This window comes from Condylostylus longicornis, unplaced genomic scaffold, assembly GCF_029603195.1.
Source record: "Condylostylus longicornis isolate FDR11 unplaced genomic scaffold, ASM2960319v2 ptg000055l, whole genome shotgun sequence".
NCBI classification, from domain to species: Eukaryota; Metazoa; Arthropoda; class Insecta; order Diptera; family Dolichopodidae; genus Condylostylus; species Condylostylus longicornis.
The window spans coordinates 8,766,242-8,785,354 of NW_026578024.1; the positions used below are offsets into that span (position 1 = coordinate 8,766,242).

The 19,113-nt window shown below is 22.8% G+C and overlaps 1 long non-coding RNA gene across 2 annotated transcripts in view; it reads left to right on the plus strand.

Moving 5' to 3' along the window:
• The first annotated feature begins 2,336 nt into the window (after positions 1 to 2,336).
• The window catches only part of LOC129612075 (uncharacterized), a 139,414-nt gene continuing 122,637 nt past the window's right edge, over positions 2,337 to 19,113 (plus strand). For both annotated transcript variants that reach the window (XR_008697201.1, XR_008697200.1), the window contains exon 1: positions 2,337 to 2,650. This is a non-coding gene — a long non-coding RNA (uncharacterized LOC129612075). The remainder of the gene's footprint in view (positions 2,651 to 19,113) is intronic.

Below are 19,113 nucleotides of genomic sequence, written 5' to 3' on the forward strand. Positions count from 1 at the left end.
AAAAAATACATAAAAAATGTATTAATAAAAAATAAATATATATATATATATATTCAAATAAAAAATTAAATTAAACAATTAAAATAATTAATTTTTTTAAACAAAAAATAATAAAAATATTAATTATATAATATCAATTTAATTTTTTTTTTATTATTTTAATCAAAATAATAATTACCTACTACATACACCTTCTTCTCATCTTTCACTACCCCGGCAAAATTTTAAATAATTAAAATTCATATAATAGAATAGTTAATTCTTTTGAATAAAAAACAAAAACAAATAATATTATAGTTTAAATATTAATGCTTAAGTATGTAGATATTCTTATTATTGCATTATTATTGCATTCTTATTATAATAATTAGTAATCAAAAAAAAAAAAAATTTTTTTTGTAGAAAAATTAATTACAAAATATTACAAATCATATAATAAATTCAAAAGTTAAAAAAAAAAATATAAAATAATTTTTAATTATATAAATTTATTATATAAAAAGAACAAACCTGTATAACATTTCTTTTAATTATTTATTATTTATTAAAATATTTGAATATATTATTATATATAAATAAATATAGTAATTTGATGTCGGAAAATTTTTTTTTCAATATTTTAATATTATATAAATAAATCACTTAAATATTATTATACATACATATATACATACTTATTATTAATTAAAAAAATATATAAATATTATAATTGATTATTAAGTTCATTTTATTATTATAATATATTATATTAATTATTATAAAAAAAAAAGAACAATTTGTATATCAAAAATATTTAAGAAAATATAAATTTTAGTATAAAATATAAAAACACTAATTTGCTCTAAATATATTTCCACCTGTTTTAAAGTGAAAATTATTATTACCTATAAATTAAATTTGCAACAAATGCAAAACTAACAAAATTTCGTTAATGATAATAAATGATATTTAATAAAAAAAATTTACGCAAAATAAATTTATGAATGCGGCAATTATTATATACACGTAACACTCTTATAATCTGATCTTATATATACAAAAAATTATTGGAAATTGTTGATGAAAATTGTAAAAACGAAATAAGAAGAAATATTTGATGTCATTTTAAGTACAGAATAATCAAAAGAAAAATTAAAATAAAAAATTAATAAATAAATTAATTTATATTTTTAATTTTCTCATATATGAGACGTTCCTCCCAACTTCTATCATTCTTCTTCTCGCAAATATGTATTGTATCGTTAGGTTGTGAACATTTTTTCCAATAAAAAATAATTAATTTACAATTTAATTAAAATTTATATTATAAACACAAAGAAACACAAATAAAATGAATGAAAGAGAAATCGAATGGTAAAATTATATTAATAAATATTATTATAAAAATATAACCATATAAATAATAACATCAAAAATATTAAATGAAAAATGAATCAAAACCAAATCAACCACAATATATTATATTATAAAAAATAATTATTAATTTAAAATAAAAATTTTAATTTTATAAAAAATAATAATAATAAAAAAAAAATCAAATGATAATAATCAAAAAGAAAAAAATCAAATATCGTGTACGACATCTATCGGACATACATACAAAATAAATAATGTTTATTCATAAAATTATTTGTACATAAATATTATTATAATAAAAAAATATATTTATGTATATATATATATATATGAATATAATATATAAAAATTAGTAAATATATTTATGTGTAGAAAATTATTAGAAAATTATAAAAGAACCTTATAAATTTCTAATTTAAAACAAAAACAAAATAAATCCACAAACATACATTACAAACATTTTATATATTACCTATCTTAATGTATATATAAACATGTAAATATAAATATATATATATATATATATATACACTTATATAAAATAATTAAATATTTTAAATGTATACTGCAAACCGTCCTATTATATAATATAAAAAAATGTTTATTTATTTTTTCTCGTTAATTTTTTTCCGAATTTAAGAATAAAAATCTTTTTCCAAAATTAAATAGCAAAAAATAAAAAACCTATAATTACAAATTATTATAAATAAAATATTTATAAAAAAAATATTAATTAATAATAATTATTAAATTGAAATTATTTCATGTAGGTTAAAAGAGAAACACTTAGAGAAAAAAAAAATAACAAATTTCAAATTTGGTATTAGAAGAATTTCATGTAAAATTATTTTAAATAATAAGAGTGTAAATAAAATTAAATATTAAACAAAATTTATGAACATAAGTCAAACATTTTCTGATTTACAAAAGTATTTCTTTTAAACTTTTTAAAGAAAACAATTCAGAAAGAAAGGATTTTGAAAGGAGAATAAAAAAATTACAGGTGATATGAGAATAAAATATTTTTTCTAACATGAAATTTATGTATTAAAAATATTGTAAAAAAATAATTTCTCGATAATTCAAAAATTTTGAAAATAAAATTTTTCTTCGATTTAATTTTTCATAACAATAATAATTAATATTATTATTATATTAGAAGAATTTTGTTGTAGAAAATTATTAAAAAAAAAATTAAAATTGAACTTGATGTTAAGTAAAATATTTTTGAACAAAGTAAGAAATAAAACTGGAAATTACGATTAAATTTTTATTGGAGAATAGAAAGAAGAAGGTAAGTGCTAATAATTATTAATTTTGTAATTAAAAAATTTTTTTAAATTTAGGATAAAAGAAATTAATTATATACACTATATTAATCGTATATCTCGTATATTAATCGTATATCTCGCCTTTTCATCTCACTTTCAAACCGGAATTCTCTACTTACTAATTGACATTTCGTTTTTCCAACAAATTTTGCATTTTTTCTCAAATTATCGACTGAACGTATTACCTTCAAAAACAAAATGAATAAATTTTTTATATATTTTATTTATTTCTGCGAGACCATTAAGAAATTGAATAAAGTTGGGTCAAACCAATGGTTTGTATTGTAGCACTTTTCCCTTCAACAAGTGAAAATACTGCTTTTAAAAACAGTTTATGTATATCCACCACACTATTAAAATTATTTTCATTTATAAACAAAACTATTTCTAGGATTGCATATATTTAGGATGAACCATTTATGCAGTCTTTGAAATAAAGCAAAAATTAATATAAAAAGGGGTTAACATAATGCTCGATTTTAAGGTTTAATTGTGTGAGTTAAGAAAAATAATTATATTTTTTAATTTCATGGAATTTACCGTTAACTTTTTGCGTTTATAGAAATTTGAAAAAGCTTGCGGTTTCAGAAATATAAGGTGTCAAAAATGCAAATTTTACAAATTTCAAGAGGCCATAACTTGAGAGGGGGTGGAGATGGAAAAAAATTTTCTTCTAAGGAAATGAACTTCTTGTTAATGTCTAAAAGCACCTAAAATTTCAAGCTTCTACAGGCTGGGGTCTAGAAGAAAAACGACATCAAAAATTTGGAAAAAAATGACTGCAGATAACGGTAAATTTGAACGGCCATTTTGTTTTTGTAAAGTTTAGCTATAGTATACCGCGGTAGGGGAATCAAGCCACTGTCTTTCTGCGTTTACAAAATTTCAAAAATGCTTATGGTTTCATTGCAACAAATAGTTAAAATAGGCCATTTTTAGTGCTTTGGGGGGGTATAACTTCTAGAGGGGGGGAGATAGGTAAAAATTTTGTTCTACAAAAATAAGTTTCTAGTAAAGATCTATGTCCGTATTAAATTTCAGCTTTCTATCTTTAAGAATGTAGAAGTTTTGTAAACAGACACACGGACGGACGGACGGACGGACGGACGGACGGACGGACGGACAGAGTGAAACTAATAAGCACTTTTTTTCAAAAATTTTTTGGAAAAGTGCTAAAAATGAGTTATTGTTTTAAGCAGGTCGTTTAATTTTAGTGCAATCAAATTGGTTAATATCCACACTATTGTAATTATAACATATGTTTTATAATAAATTAAATTATAATTATATCTTATGGCTTTTTAATCTTTGTATAAGTTGATCGTCTAAAGCACAAGATCGATCTTTGAAAATTATGCAATACGTAAGTTTTTGAGCTTTTCGAGACCTTGTTACGTCTTATATAAACAAACTTTAAATATTAGCCTTTAATAAATTTACCGAGTTCATTAAGGTTTTTTTTTTCTAAAGTCCTCCTCGGAACGATTCCGGCAAATGAGGCCTCATGCGACTGACCCTTAAACACTTCGTCTAGCTTAACTTATTGCCTTCCTTAAGTAGTTTTCGAGGAAGACATCATTGCCACTTGCTTTTTTTTATATTGAATATTTTCTTTTTGGAATATCAAGGTTCTAGGGATGTATTGCTAGTGTTTCATATTTCTGTATAGGATTAAAAATGTTTTGCTAATTTTGTTTTTGATATTCAAATCTTCTTTCAAAGTTTATGTTATACAGTACAGTATTTTACACAATATTTTAGGAAATGTTATTAAAATACGAATAAACAATACTTTTGCAACCTATTAGGAACAAAGTCAAAATTATAAATAATTGAAAATAAGAATTTTCTATGCTTGCAAATGGTTTCTTCAAAACGTAATAATTGTCAACATTAATTTGAAATAAGGAAAAGTAAGACTATTAAGTGAATTATTGCTTTTTATTATTTTTCACGCATTTGTATGTGTTCGTTTGTGTCTTATTATATTTTTTGATAAAATAAAAAAACTTTATCTAATTTTGATCTCATGACAATAATTTTTTTTTCTTCGTTTGTTTTTGCTGGTGAGCTATTAAATCCGATTTATTTCTTGAAATATTCAAAAATTGTCTGCAGGTTTTTTTTCTGTGTTATTTTAAAAATTTTTATCCTTTCATCTTATTTTTTTTTTACTTTTATTATATTTAGATTATTATGTTTGTATTTTACTTCTTTTATATTTTTTCACCCCCAATAAAAACATTTATCAAGGCATATTTCTATGTGAATAAATAAATTATTTATTTCGAATTCATGTTACAGTGTTTAAATCAGGCAATAAATTTTTTTATTACTCTTTTCAAGCATGATCGTAAAGCTTTGTTAAATTAAAGTAAAAGCAGATTTTCTTATATTTTCTTTCTCTTTTTTTTTTGCTTCTAATGGCTTCTGACATGTTTTCTTTTTAAATTTAAATTGATGATTTCACGTGTAATATAAAGAGTTTTCAACTAAATCCAATATTTTGTTAGTACTTCTATAAATATAAAATGTTGCGTTTATAGCATAAATGTACAAACATTGATTTTATTATAATACTTAAGAGTTATCTTACGTAAATTGTTTCCCTTGCGCCGCAAATAAAAAAAAAAGTCAGGGCAGGCTATTAAGGGACTCAGGTAAGATTTATACTAGAAAATATTTTTATTTTTGATGAAAAGGATTTCAACTTTCCTACGAAATTTCATTTACCAAATAAAGTACATAAAATGAATTTTAACCACAAGTTTTTAAAATTTTAACGTACATGCATACGTACATAGATACGATTTGAACGCGTTTGTGTGATAATATCCTCATTTATGTGACAATTCTCGTCTTTTATATCTGAAATAAATAACGAAGAATCTATGTATATAATGTGAAAGTTCAAGGATAATAAACTTATTTTTTCCTTTTCTTTCTTTTTTTTTGGTTTGCGTACCTATGTATATCCTAAAGTGTAAATCCATAAAAGAAGAGAAGTACGTTACGAATAAAAATAGATAAAAAAATAGGAAATAAAATAATTTGACAACGTAAGATAACTTTTACCTACAAATTTTAATTTTAACAAAAGTTGATTTTGTTTTTTATCGTAAAAAATTTTCATGCGGAAATCTTTTGTGAGAGGAAGTGAATAATCCTTTTTTATTTTACTTTTCTTTATCATTTTGAACGAGGAAATTCAAATTTAAGATTTATAAATTTTATGTTTTAAAATTATTAATATATATTTTGAAAACTTTTTAAAAGTCTAGAAAATTGATCCGGATATAAGGTAATTTATGTCAGGATAATGCACGAAATCATACTCTACTAAAATAGCAAGCAAAAAATAATGATAATAGTTTTTTTTATGGTGTTTAGTGAGCTTTCTTCTATTTTTGAAATCTTGAACATTTCTAAAGAATTTTCAATTTTGCAATTTTTAATAGCACTTTAGTGTGAAATTGTTGCATCAATAAAGGAAAATCTTCCAAAACTGTGAAAATTCCACATAATCTACTTAAATATGGAGATTCGAACCGATGCTTGATTTTAATTTCATATTCCATTAAAGTCACAGCATTGCGGAATTGATAATGAATCTTTTGACAATGAATCTAACTTGAATGGACCCGGACCACAGTACACAGTATACAGGCCATTTTGTATATAATTTTCTTTCAAAGGTTACTCTTAAATATAGAGCGAAAGAAATTTCAAGATTCTAAAGCAGCTTTTATTACAATTTGTACAATTTGTGGCAATTATTACAATTTGTGGTTACAAATTCGTATTGTTTTTTTTAGGAAAAGCAATACTTTAACACACTGAAAATGAATTTCACAAATTTTAAAAAAAATTTCATTTCATTTTAAATATAATTTCTTTTTATTATTTTTTATCACATTATCCAAATTTGTGACTCAACATTATTACAATGTTATTCTCTACTCTATACATTCGATATTAAATGTACGTACAAACAAACACACATACTAATTTCACACATAAATACAATTTGTTCTATTTCAATTTTCTATAATTCTAATAAAATTTAAAGAATATCAAAGTACAATAACTTTAACAATATATGTATTATATTAAAAATAGAAAGAGAAAGAAAATATAATATTGGAGACAAAAATTGAAAATACTTCTTTTTTGTTCCAATTGTTTTTCGAACTGTAAAAATTCCTAAGATCAAATTTTTCAATTTTATTTTGTTATTTTGTTTGTCAACTTGTAAATTTTTTTATAGGTCTTATTTTATTGTACATACATACACATTTTATAATGTGTAATGAATGTTTTAAGAATTTGGCATTAGTTCAAAAATACAACATTCCAACATAACATCACTTTTAGCCTTTTTGGTTCACACTTTGATATGTAAAGTATTTTATATAAAAAAAAAAACAAAATTAAAAAAAAAATAATGAAATAAATGATAAAAAGAGGAAAAAAACAAGTGTAAATTAAAAATTCTTTTTAAAATTTAATTGTAGCAAAATATACATAAATTTTTTTTATGAAATAGTCATGTAGTAGAGAGTGTTGTGATGCAACGCATAACTAGATGGTTGATAAACAAAATTATGTTTAAAAGGGAAATATTTTTCATCCTTACGACAGAAGGAATTACGGTTCGACTATTCAAATTAAATGAGAAATAGCACATTAATGGTTTAGTCGAGATTCATCGGGAAACAGAAATATAAAAACATGCGCGCGTAACATAATACCTTTTGGTGCTTAACGATACCAAACTAAAATTGTAGGCACAATACAACATACTTGTTCTGAACTAAGTAAAATTCCTTTTATGTTAGTTTAAAGCAAAATAAAGAAAAATATATTTACAAGCTCAGTAAACGCATATAAGAAAATATTTAATGAATTTGAAAACCGAATGCACATTATCCAATTGTATTCTTTTAAAAGAATGAACTTTTGAAATTATAATGTTAAGGGATTTCATTCTGAATGTACCCTGCATACTGATTTATATTTCCGTAATGGTTCCTCTATGTTAAATTGTTTAGAGTTTGGAACGCAATTTTATGTGATTTTTTCAAAATCGCCTTTCTTGACTTAACACGTTTTCAACACAGAAATTCAATTTAGTACTTTTTGTTTTTTTTTTGTAGAAGAATTTTAAAATTCATTATAATTTTCACTTCACAAGGCTTTTAAAAAATTTTTCTCGCATATACCATGGACTGGTATAAAATTTGATTCATATTTAATAAAAATTGTGTGACATTGCGGATCTTGTTCTCTGTCTCAAAATTTAAGATCAAAATATCTCAATTTTCTCGTTTAATGTGAAATAAAAATAATATGAATATGCTAACCATGATTATCCGTTACTCACAATTTTTAATTCATAGTTGTATCCAATTTTCCAAAATAATTTTGAAATTCTACAATTGGTTCATTTTTTCGTTCTCAGCAACTTACATAAATATTAATAATATTAAAGTTCTTATATAAGAACTTCTGATATTTTTGAAATTTAATTTAAAATTAATTATAAATTTTAACAACTTCCACCCCCACCCAACCCTTCAATCTTTAACCATAAAAACCAATTTCAATTTTTATTGCCTTTTTTTTTTCTATATTAATTTTGAAATTTTTTTCTATAGAATATTAAAATTTTAGGCAAAAATAAAAATCAAAAGTTTTAATTTTGAATAAAACTGGAAAAATATTAACTTTCCCTACACCATAAAAAAAAATTATTTTTTTTTTTAACAAAAATGATATTTTTCAACTGCGACAACAATTCATCATATTGTCAAGTATTATGGTGCAAATACTACAGTATTAAAAAAAAAAGGGGTAGATTATTGGGTTTTTCAGTTTTGACGCGATTGCTGGCTGAATCATTTATCATTTTGTTCCCGTTGTACACATTTTATGTATCTATAGGCAAAGGGACAAAGTACATACATTTCTGAAATTCTTATTGGTTTTTCTCTCTCTCTCTCTCTCTCGCAAAGCTCTTTTATTTTATTAACTTCGCATATTTTCATTAATTTTCCAGTTTTACCCATTTTCTATATCTTAAATTGCAAGAAAATTAGAAAACCATTTTCTACATTTTTTTATGTTATTTTTTTATTTCTAAGTATTTTTTGCAGAGATTTTTCTGTTTATATGAAAGGAAGGTTTAATTTCATATTTTTTTAAAGACATTTTACTTGAAAACTTTAATTCTTTTATACTTGATTTGGCATTTTGGCCTAACATTTTCATATAGGCCTTGAAAAAAAAAAAGTTTTTTTTTTTCTTTTATGGTATAAAAAGAATGAAATCAAAATTAATGAGATCATTCTTATGGTATCTCCAAGGCTAACAAACAGTAAAAGAAATGAAAAGAAAGAAAAATAATAAAATTTGTTGAAGTGATGTTAAGCGGGAGTGAACTTGTGAGAGCGAGTAGGAGATAAGAAATGAAGAATGAATGAAAGAGAGTTATTAATAGTTTATTCTCATTTCGGGCATTATAATGGGCCTTTTTCGTATATATGTACATATATACGAAAAATTTCTTTACAAAAAATTTTTTATTTCGTTCCTTTTTTTTTGTTTCATTCTTTCTTCTTTTATCTTATTTTAACTTATTTCGAATAGTTGATTGATTGGTCGATTATTTGCATTGAAAAAAATCCTCTTCTGTTTTTTTTTTCTCTGCCGTTTCTTCTTTTATCGATCAATAAAAACCAAATTTTGTGTTTCGTTGATTTTTAACAATTTTTCGGTTCTTGGGGTTTTCGCATTTTAGGGACGGTACGGTACGTCTTTTCTAATACTTTTATATAATATTCTAAAAAAAAACGAAATAAAATCCAAAAAAAAGAAATGATTTATGGCTTATGAGAAGATGGCATAATGGCAAAGAAAAATGAATCACAAACAAAATAAAAAGGACGAAAATATTTTCATTTTTTGTAATTTTCTTCCTTTTCATTATTTTCACAATAAAAAAAACAAAAAGCACAAACGATGGGACAAAAAAATTTTGTGAATAAATTACTTTAAGTTAAAAACGACAACTTTTGATCTGTTTTTAAAAATAAAAAAAATTTAATATAACACCACATACACAATTCGTCTATATATCTGTAGTTATAGGCGAAATATGAACAACAATTTTAATAAAAAATGCTTGTAATGAAAAAGTTTGTAAATTTTTTATAAGGAATTAAGAATTTCATTGAGAATATATTTTAATATTTTTATACTATGCCGAAACTATATTTTAAATAAAATAATTTCTTCAGATACCTACCCTCAGTTGAAGACAGCAAAGGTCCGTTTTCAATAATTTTCATTGAAACAGACATTTTACTTATAAGTATAAAAATATTTTTTAATTTATAAAAATTAAAAACCCCAAAAGATTCCCTAAAAATTTTATTAAACTTAAAATGAATATTCAAAATTGAATTTTGATTTAGGTTAAAAATTTCAAAAGTATACAAATATTAAGGAACTGGGAATTCAGAGTTGGGATGATAATAAATTTCAGTAGGTACCAACCAAATTAAAATACAAAGAATTGATGTGTTTGGGGTGAAACTTAATAAACATTGAGGTTGAACTTAAAAATAATAAAGTATTTGAAATTTTTTTGCCTGATATGGGGACTCGTAACTTACTTGCATTATAACAGGAAGCCCTTGCAAAGTTATAAGATCTATAACTTTTGTAAATAATGTTTTCTACATTTCGATGAGCATTCATGATTTTTCATGTCTCCTGTCAAATTGACGATTACGATTGATATGGAATACCTGCATTATAAAAATTAATAAACAAAAGGATCACCCCTATAAGTAAAGTGATATAGTGTTAAAAAAAAATTAATATTTGAAAAGTTAAGTGGTTTTTTATAATCCAATATTATAAAAGTAATATTCAACTTTTTAGAGGAATTAAAAAGTAATTAGTACACAAAGTCAAAAATAAAATAGATTGTGCAACGACGGCCCTAGTTTCTCTGTTACGCTTAATCAAAACAACCACTTCAAAAATGCAAAGTTGTACACAATTAATGCAAATTGTTTTATGTCAATAACAGTGTGTATCTATTAAGTATTCGGGTATACTACAATTCGCAAATACAATATTATAATTACCTACAAAATCTATCTATATAGATACATAGAATGAAATAGGATATTATTAAAGATAATTTTTGTAAAATAACCTACACTAAATCAACATTATTTTTTTTTTATTACTTAAAAAATATATACAAAATACATACATTAATTAAATCAAAATACAAAACACAAAATAAAATACAAACATAAAATAAAAAACAGAAGTCAACTAATAAATTTCATTTTCTATTTTTGAGCGAAAATAAATAAAGAAAAGAAGAAAAATAAATAAATAAATGAAAACTCGTAAATTTCTGTAGTTTTGGGTTGAAATTCCACCCTCCGCAATCTCATTTATTCTTCTTTCTTTTTCTTTCATTTCAATATTGCGTTATAACGTTTTCTCTATACATATATAGATATTTGTATAAGAATATGTTCGACCATATCCAAATATACCATTTTGTACTCTTATATTTATGGTTTTTCATTATATTAAGAATATTTTCATTTTCAAGAATTTTCCCCTGTTGTTTTCTTTTTCTGTATATGAAGTATTTTTCGTATTTTGATTTTTTTCTTAGAAAATGAAAATTATTCATTAAGAGTAGCAAATCAATTTCTTAATAGACCAATAAATAAATAAAAATGTGTAAAAGAAATATGAAAGAGATGAGAAAAAATAGAAAAAAGAAGAGAAAGAAAAATTCAATATTTTGTACGACTAAAGTCACTTTTCATATTGAACACATACATACACACATAAAAAGTAAGAAACAAAAATGAAAATTTGTAATAAATTTTAATTTCTTAGTGCTTATTTTCCAATCTGAAAAAAACAAATATACTTAAATAAAATGTTATAAATTTTCATCTATCGGAAATTCGCTAAAATTTATTTTTATTAATTTAATGTCTCATTCTTCATTCGTTCACACAATATCAATGAAATTTAAAGACAAATTGAATTGTAGAAAACAACAATTTTTATAATTTACTTTACAAGACGATAAACTCCCTGGAAATTTTTGTTTCATAATAATTTTTAATTTTAAGAAAATGTATAGTTAACATGGAAATATTTTGTAAAAGTACATTAAAATCTGTAAAATTTTAATGCTTAACAATTCAACCCAAGATTGTAAGATAAAACTATGATTATGGATAAAAGTGCAATATGTATTGAAAATATTTTAAGTAATTTTTAGGTATTATTGAGAGAGAAATTGAAAATTGGAAGATCAATTTGAATGGGGATAAAGCATAAGTGTTTATATAGAGTTGTTTTCGAACACACAAAAATTCTTAAGCTTACAATAAATGATTGAGAAAACTCTCCAGTTTTGCTCGAATTTTACGACCAGAACCCCAGTACAATTTGTCCATTTCAACCCGAGTTTTGGTCGAAACCAAATTAAAACATCATTTTATTTTAAATAATTTTACAAAATTTTACACTTTTTAATAATATCGAAAAGTATCTGGCAGAAATTATACCAAACGAAAGATTGTTCTAGTTTAAGGCAGGATTACATATTTTAGTGTTATACGAAAAAAGTTCATGAAAGTAGAGTGAAAGCATATTTAAAAATTTATGCCATAAAATTTAATAAAATTGTTTTAATTTAGAAAACAGCATTATGTCGATTTGATAATATCATATAAATTTAAGAAGTACTAGCAAGAGTTAAAAATTAAAATTAATTAGTTTTCTAAGGGTAGTGTTTTCATATTGTGCTTTAGGTATACCAAATTCAATTAATAGTTAATCTATTCAAGATTATTACATTTAACAATAAAACTAACATATAAATGTAGAAGTCGATTTTGCCTTAAATTGTATGTCTTCAGTTAATATTTGCATAATATGTATAACAATAAGCTTATTAACATAGTCAAGAACTAAAACTAAATTTACTATTTAATATTATAGTTCCACATTAAGTTATTTTTATATTTCAAGTCAAAATATTTTTTTTTTTAAATTTACATCTTATTTTTATTATTATCGTAAGTATCTAATTTGCTTTCATTTCAATAAGTACTCATATATTTGCTAAATTTATATACTGTTATTTATATGTATAACATTTTAAATACAACGTATAATAAATAAATATAATATGTATATGTAGATTATAATTTTAATGTTTTCCTCTCAATTTGTTTTCTTTTTTATAAATTTATTTTTCATTTAATTTACAAAATAGCTATATTTGAAAATTTTATACATTTTATACTCAAGTATACTCTTAGATACACAATTTATACGAGTATATATGACAAGTAAACATTATTTTCGATTCAAAATGAAGAACATTGTATATATATACAAAAATATACTTAAATAATATAAATGTTGATCGAGAAATTTAAATTATTGCCAAAAACAACAAACATTTTACATATATAAAACAAAAATTATTAATGTTTTTAAAATCAATAAATATGGGAGAATGAGAATTTCATTTATTTATTGAACTTTTATGTTTAATTTATACTACAATATTACAGACATTTTTTGTACATATAATTAAATGTCTAATATTATAGGACCACAATATAATTTTGTATTAGTCCAATATGTATATTTTATAGGAAGACAACGTACATACATTATTACCACAGGAAAACAATAAAATAGCAAAAAAAAAATAAGTAAATTTTTTCTTCTTTTATTAATTGACCACTTGTGATTATATAGACATTTTGTTTACATAATAAAAATTGTAATTTTCTTAACGTACTTAAAGATAATAAAAAAAATTGAATATAAAGGAAAATATTTTTAGTAACATGTTGCTTATATTTTTGATTCACTCTTAATCATAATTTTTCATCTTAAAGAATATAAACGGAGCCGGTGGGGAGTTTAATAAAAAATTCAAAATTATTTACAAAATGCCATAATATTATTGTCTTTTAACTTTTCGTCCTCTATAGATATCAATTACTCATTGTAGACGATCTATACATAAAATTTCAAATAAATCAACTTTTAAAGAATAAGAAAATGTTTGATTGTTTGCGTACTTTGTCTTTGTATTATAACCGTAATCTAAATATTTAGAATATTTAAATTAGACAACAATAATAAATTATTGTATAAGATTACAAAAAGTGATTTTTATTATCATTTCTAGGAACAAATAAAATTGAAAAATTGCATAACTTTATTAATAAAAATCATGAATGAAAAGTTTTCAGAATTAAATTTGTATGTTTATGGGAAGAATTTGTTTTGCATAAAAAATAGAATTTCCAAATCGCTATTTAGAAATAACATTACTTTCTTTTATAATTATGGCATCCATATTCATACTGGAAAAATTCAATTGAAAACGTACTTAAGTTGAATTTACTATTTCAAAATTTTATAGACCACATATATATTAATTCCGAATATAGACCAAATTAAAATGCGAGCCTCAATACTTATGGAAATTTGATTTAATCTTGGATATTTGTATAACACAAAAATTGAGCTATTTATCATTTATTAAGCTTTGGTGAAATTGAAAATTCCCAGATTTATAATTATAATTTATTAGTTCTCATTTAATTATGCTCATATGAGTAACTTATCATTGGCATAGTTTCAAATAATATTATATAACTACTAGAATATTTAATATAATACTATTTATAGGTCGCTTGGTGCACGGTTAATCAGTTCAAATAAAATTTAATTTGCGAAGCGATTAATTACTATAAAGAGAATACTAAACAGTTTTTATTTTTGTATCTTATGGTACATATATATTTCATAAGTGCTGCATATCATTAAAATTTTGTGGAAATCATCAATTTGAGAAAAAGGTGCATTCTATATTTTAAAAAATATTTAAATATTTCAATTGCAAAATGGAAATTACGAATTAAATTTAATATTTAGCGAACGAACTTCATCAATTACAATGATTTCCGCCAAGATACAATGAAACAGGTTCACTTACCAGTAAAGCGTTTTTTTTTCAATTCGTAAATGTTTTGCTTGTATTTTTTAATTTTATGTGTTATTTTTCACTGAAATTAAATTTGATTCGTTTGTGTGAAAAGCTTGATCCAATTAAAGAACTAACTGCGCTAACATTGTTGCACTTAACTATACAAAGAGCACCTACACAAATTTAATTTTAATTAAAAATTCAAGGTAATAATAATCTTCTTAATAAATCAACAATTACTACGTAACAATTTTTACAATATGACACAATAAGACCTATTACGTAATAATTTTTTTTTATTTCCATAAACTAATGCCCAATTACTGAAAATTACAGAATTTTTTTGAAAAATAAATATTAATAAATTGTTATATAACTTAAAACCTAAAAAGATGACTTACAATTTCCATAGAAAATAAGAATTATCCTTAAATTAATTAAATCAATACTCTAATATTTTAAAATTTAAATACATAGTAATAAATTGTAAAAATTTAAGTGATTTATAAAATTGTTTTTGTAATTTTCGTAATTTTCTCCATATTATTTTATATGTTCTAATTATAATATTCAAATTGCAAATAATTTTATGGTTCAATTACAAATTTTAAAGTATTTTCATTTATAAATTTTATTTTTTTTTGAACAAAAATAATCTCATTTCTTATTTTAAAATTAGAAAACCTAAATATAACCCAAGTGTATTTTATATGTGAACAATTACATGACATTTTAATTTATTCCCATTACACATATTTTGTGTTTTTAATTTATGTATGTATATTAGTGTGTATGTTGTGGCATAAATTTAAGAAACATAATCCAAAAAATTATTGTTTTTTGTGAGAATTAAAAATTTCAATAAATATAGATAGTATGGGAATTATAAGCAAATAACTTTAATCTAGGTCGGTGATATTAATAACAGAGAGCAAATTTAAGCCATTATTTAATGTTTGACACATAGACCATTAAAACAAAACTGAAGCAATTACATGACTATTGTAATAGTTTGTTTTAAATTTTTAAAAAACAAATTATATATTCATTTTAAAATGCTAAATTTTGATTAAACATGGTCTCATACTTCGATAGCTATTTTCTCTTGAATTTTATTGAGCTCTAACACTATAGTTTCTGAACATGCGGTACTGGATGAAAATAGTAAAGCTCTGCGGAATTCTTTCAACGATATAGCACAGGATTATTTAAATTTTTTATGACTTTAATCGGAAGATTTCGATATGCTTTTTTAAAATAGACAGACCGAGAGGTAATTCATTCATATCTGCCCAAAGTAAATTAGTCAACTTAGGATTCGACTCCGAGCAAAAATATACGGATACCTTATGTTTCCTTTTTGATATTAATGCAAACACACATGACTTAGATGCAACCCTATACATAATGCAAAATTTAATTTGAAACATTTCAAAAATTAAATAAATCACTAATAAATTTTTCCAGTCTTGATGTTAATTAATTGTTTAATTTAATAATTTCCATTATTTTATAGATTTAGTCAACTGCATTGAGTACAAAATAAAATCGTACATTGAATTTATATTGAACATCTGGTCAAACGTTTGCTCTCCTCAAACAAGTAAACAAGCCTCAGAATAATTTTTCTGAAACTCATATATAAAATCAAAATGAAATTGTTCTTGAAATATCAATTACAATGATTTTGAAAAATATTAATATCTAGAACTTGTTTTACCCTTTTCTAAATTAGAAGACAACCTATTCCCATTCTCAATAATTATAGAAAATTACAACTTTTTTCATATTTGCAATAAAAAGGACTTAATATTCAAATTAAATTACAAACTATACTTAATAAATTTTATGCCGTATACAAAATTATCATAATAATGTGGAATTAATTTATTATATAGGCAGACTACCTAATTATCCTTATTGTTTATATTTTCTCTTGCAATTTAATTTTTGAAATAAAACTCATCCTAGTTGTATTTATTCGTTTATTACAATAATATTTACCAGTTCATTATTTGACTATATTATTATACTAATATTGTGCCATAAATGGCGGTACTATATAACGCTCTTTAAAACTTATGCAAACATTCAACAATTATTTGCTATACACATACGCTAGGAGCATATCCAATAATAATTTTTGTTTAATGTTTATTATAAAAAAAAAATATTTTATTTTTATTTCTCATTCTTCAAAATAAAAAAAAAAAATAAATAAATAATGCCGAAAGAAAATAAAAATAATTATCCATAAAAAAAAAAAAAATTTTTTATATTTCTAATAATTTGCCCTAATAAATTCTAGACTCTAATTTAAAACAAAATCTCAATGTATAAGAAAGGAAAACAGCAGCCATATACGATTTGAGCACATATACGCAGAGAGAAAGCACTACAAAAGACTTACAAATAAAAAAAAATTAAGTTGAAAGAAAAAGCAAAATTTTCTCTGCTTCTGCTTGTTTTTTTTTTTCTCTTTTTTAATTTATTAAAGAATCGTAAGTACACTTCATACAAGGACTTAGAATAAAATAGATCCTTGAAATGAATATGAAGAACTAAAACAAAAATTTATTTATATAAAATTTATATATTTTTTTTTTCTAACTGAAAAAGTTTCAAATAAAAAATAATTTTTATATTTAAATTTTATGCTTTTTTTTTTGTTTTTTTTTTTTCCAGTGTATTTATTATTTTTATGCGTTCATTCATTCACGTGTATTATTTTTATATAAACTGGACCGACTTGACTTTTGTTTTATATTTAATTTTATTTTTATGTATAGAAAAATCTCTATAAATATTTACAGAAAAAAAGAAAATAGATTCATAACTATTTTATATTTACCGAATTCATAGCATACAACATGGGATGCTGTGTGATGGAACCAAATTTCGCATTTCGATTTTTTCTATAGTTATGCATTTGTTCGTAATAAAAAAGGTTAAGTAAACTTTCTTAGAGAAATGTCTGCCTATTCTATCTGCAGTTTACTCCTGTATCTCAATTTCGGCTTAAGCGACTTAAAGGAAAATAGAAGCCTTAACAACAAAATAGCTAACACATAACTTACAAGTTAGACCAGCTGAAGTATATTGTTCATATTATTATAATGCATGAAATATGGAGTATTGACTTGTAATACAGACATTGTAAATATTCAGGTTATCGAAAACAATTCTTATATAGAAAGACTAGATTTAGTCTTTCCTCTAGGTGTTGTTCACGAAATTGAGAACGAATATTGTGATGAATATAATAGTTTTATTACTGCGATCATAAAAAAACAATAGTGCTTATAAAGTAACTACAACTATATATTGACACCCAGAAAATGCTCTTTTCCAAGTAGAAATATTCATTATATTTGAGTTTATTTTGACTCCGTGGCGTATTGAAATTGTGATAATATGTCTATTGATTAACGCCTATTAACTAATATGTCGACTAACGAGAATTAACATATTTGGAATATGACATTTCAATACTGACTCTTGAAACTATAAAATAAAAAAAAAATCATTTGGAAGTGCAAGTTCCGGAAACTGAAAATTCACTTATCTTTAGGGAAATATGCAGCGAATTTTATTGAAACTTAATTTACAAGCTCTGTTTAGCAACAACATTAACTTGTTTTTTTAGAACGACATTCACATTTTTAAGTTATTGAATTCACATCAAACATCATTAAGTTTAAATTTGGAATAAGTACTTAAACAATGTTTTCAAAATCCTGTTCTCCGTTTTCTCAATTTGAAAAATAAATTTATAGGAATTTCTTAATATTAACTAGAGGATATGAATTGCTTTCGGTTATTTGCTGACCGCGTTGAAATTTTTTTATAATTTCTTTCATATTTCATATTTATATATTTTTGTTTTTAAATAATTGAATGAAAAATTTAATTTTGATTTGAGAAGAAAAAAATTTTTTTCCCTTCTTATAATAAAATTTTCCTTCTTTTCATATTGTACTTAAAACTAAAAATTCTATTCATACCATCTAACTATAATACACTCTTAAATATTTTTGTATAGCTATTTGTATCTGAAAAACAAGACATGCGTCTGAATTCTCTGTTTTTATAAAAAATAAATATAATATTTTTATATTGTACACAAAATGTTATTTAAAGGAAGAAAATTACCAGTATCAAAAAATTTATAAACAAGTAAAAACGTTTCAGTCGGTATGAACCGATTGAATTATACCCTGCACCTTTCATTGTTGTATAGCAATTACTCAAACCTGTGAAGTCATTCTATAGAAACTTCACGGATATGTCTGACCTATAATTGGACATCCGACTGAGAAGTTTCATGAATCTGACTTTAATATTTTTCCAAATATT